The sequence below is a fragment of the Mus caroli genome, chromosome 11 (genome assembly GCF_900094665.2).
Source record: "Mus caroli chromosome 11, CAROLI_EIJ_v1.1, whole genome shotgun sequence".
NCBI classification, from domain to species: domain Eukaryota; kingdom Metazoa; phylum Chordata; class Mammalia; order Rodentia; family Muridae; genus Mus; species Mus caroli.
In genome coordinates this window covers 50,640,861-50,644,242 of record NC_034580.1, presented here as the reverse complement: position 1 = coordinate 50,644,242, position 3,382 = coordinate 50,640,861, and positions in this window count along the sequence as shown.

The window sequence follows — 3,382 nt, the reverse complement described above, 5'->3', positions numbered from 1 at the left end:
AGTGGGTGATGCTGGTGCTGATCCGGTCAATCTTAAAGCCTTATAAGGCTTCTGGTGATTGCCTCTCTGGACTGGGGAAACCCAGGCTATTCAAACATCTCTGCCTTTTACATCAGACAGGGTCTGAGTCACCCTGAGATACTGGCCTTCGATGAAGTGTTCTTTGGCACAGTGGATTTTAAATAGACTAAATAGACTTACCCTTCTTCTGATTCATGAATTCTCAGGATGTGAAGATTTCTTTAGTGTCTCACTATCTCCAGACCAGAGAGCTTCAGGTATGCACAGGGAAGACAGCTGCGTGAGAGACTTTACTTGGGGAGATGAAACACAGGTTCACTCATCCCAGGAATGGAACCAATGACAGCCCAACATTACGATTACACTGAAGTCCAGTGTGGTGAACCAGTGGGTTTGCGTAGGTTACTAAGAGGGGTAGGGATGACTCAAAGCAGCTGCATCATCATAAGCACACCCCAACACAGGTGGAAGCTCATGGAGGGTGCAACCCTAGAGCTAGCTCCCTGCACAGTTAGCAGGCAGCTCCACAGGTCTAAGAATCTCCTCTCTGCAGCTTGACTGCTCAGCATCTCCTCCCCAAACAGTTAACTGCATCTACAAGATGGGGAGGGGCCTCGGAAGGTCTTCAAAGTTTCCATTTTACCAGACATGTAGCATTTTATTTATCTCCTGAGGCTTATACATCTCTGCCTCCTTCCCGGAGGGAACATTCCAATCCAGAGGAAGCTGCCACCCATCAACAAGGAAGCCATCAAGAGAATCCACATCCCAGGACCCACCTTTGAGTGTAGAAGTCACCACTTCTGTACTACCCAGCCTGACTCTCTGTATTTAACAAATCCCCTCTGTTCATAGGAGAAAATAATCACAATATGGATATAGTCTGTTCCCAACTGATTTTACCATGATTCTTTTCCGTGTCCAAATCCTGTGTGTTTATCTCATTTCTTCCATCTCTACTCCTTCATATTGCAGCAACTCCAAGATGGGAAAGAATTCTCCTGTGTGTGTTTAACACATCCACACAGAGAGGAAGATAGAAATAGAGATGATAGATAGATAGATAGATAGATAGATAGATAGATAGATAGATAGATAGATAGATAGATAGATAGACTAGTAAAGCATTAATTTTCGTAGGCTACTCTATGTATGAACTTGGCAGCCTGTGATCAAGTAGCAACATGTTGGACTAGAGGTTCCCAATGTCCTTCTTTGTTGAGTTGTTATGACATGCTGTGCTGCAGTGACTCCTGGTTTGAAAATGAAATAGGAGGACCAATAAGTGGCAGTTTTTCTGGGCTTCTGTGGAGCCCAGTGGTCCTCTGGGAATTTTCACAGAGACCACCAGCATTGTGTAGAGGCATTGTGCAAGCATTTATTCAACATCTACAAATGTTTCAGGTACTGTGTGTGTCACTTCAACCCACTCAGAATATGCCTAGCAGGGGATGACTAGTGTCAACTGTGCCACAGGATACCCTTTAATATCATGAAGCTAATAAGGAGGGGACACAAGACTCCAGAGAGGGCTGCTGGACTACAGAATGCCCACTCTTTCCTTATGTTTGCTTGGTTTTAGACAGTCTCATATAGCCTAAGCTGGCCTCAAATTTACTGTGTAGAGGAGAATAGCCTTGAATGTATGGTCCTCCTGCTTCCGTCTCCAGAGGCTTGCAGGCATGTGAATCACCATGCCTTGTTTTATGAGGTTCTGGAGCTCAAAGTCAAAGATTCCTCTATGCTAGGCATGCAGTTTGCCAACTGAGCCTCAGAGTTCTGAGCTGACTCCCTTATTACTGCCTCTGACAAAGGTTGCAATAGCTCCCTAGACTGAGAGCCAGCAGTTGCACACCGAAAAGAGGACACATTCTTTTTTTATCATCACAAGGACTCCTGAGGCCAGGAAGCTTTCATTAAAGGACAAGATAGGAACAGAGAAGTCATGGAGACAGTGAATGGCGCATCCTCATCTCACAGTCAGAGGCAGGGTCCCCTAGCACCATCTTCACACGCTGTCCTGCTACCCCACTGCCCAGCTCTATCAAAGCCTCTGGTCCAGGCCTCCTTTTGTTCAATCTTTTCTTTGCAAGCTGACCCCTGAGCCACAATATATTTTATTATTATTAATAATAATTCCAAACTCATTTACATCTCAAATGATATCCCACTTCCCGGTTACCCTTCCATCAACCCCCTATCCCACATCAGCCCTCCCCCTCCCCTTTGCCTATATGGGAATGCTCCCCCACCCATCCATACTCTCCTGCCTACTGCTCCAGCATCCCTCTACTCTGGGGTATCACACGTTCCCAGGACCAAGGGCCTCCCCTCCCATTGCTGTCAGGCAAAGCCATCTTCCGCTTCATATGTATCTGGAGCCATGGATCCCTCCAGGTACACTCCTTGGTTGGTGGTATGGATTCTGGAAGAACTGGGTGGTCAGGCCAGCCAATGTTGTTCTTCCAATGAGGTTGCAACACCCTCCATTCTTCCAGTCCTTCTGCCAGATCCCCGACCAGCTTCCCTAAGTTCAATCTGATGGTTGGCATCAAGTATCCACATCTGCATTGGTCAGTTGCTGGCCAAACCTCCCAAGGAACTGTCATACTAGGTTCCTGTCAGTAAGCGCCTCTTAACCATGGTAACAGTGTTGGGTTTTGTGTCTGCAGACATGATGGATCCTTAGATGGGGCAGTCCCTGGTTGGCCCTTCCTTCAGTCCCTGTTCCATGTTTTTGTCCCTGTTCTTCCTTTGGACAGGAATACTTCCAGGTTAAAAACTTTGAGATGGGTGGGTGGCCCTATCCCTTGACCAGGGGCCATGCCTATCTACTGGATGTGGCCTCAACAGGTTCTATCTCTCCCTTCTCTGTGCATTCCACTAAAGTCATCCCGGCTGAGTCCCAGGAGCCTGGTTTCTGGGACCATCCGGAACCACAATATCTTTTTTTATTAGATATTTTCTTTACTTACATTTCAAATTTCATCCTCTTTCCTGGTTTCCCCCTCTGAAAACCCCCATCCCCTCTCTGCTCCCTCTGCTCGTTAACCTACCCACTCCCACTTCCTGGCCCTGGCATTCCCCTATACTGGGGTACAGAACCTTCACAGGACCAAGGGCCTCTCCTCCCATTGATGACCAACTAGTCCATCCTCTGCTGCATATGCAGCTGGAGCCATGGGTCCCACCATGTGTACTCTTCGGTTGGTGGTTTAGTCCCAGGGAGCTCTGGGGGTACTGGTTAGGTCATATTGTTGTTCCTCCTATGGGGATGCAAACCCCTTCAGCTCCTTGGGTTCTTTCTCTAGCATCTTCATTGGGGACCCTGTGCTGTGTCCAATGAACAGCTGTGAGCATC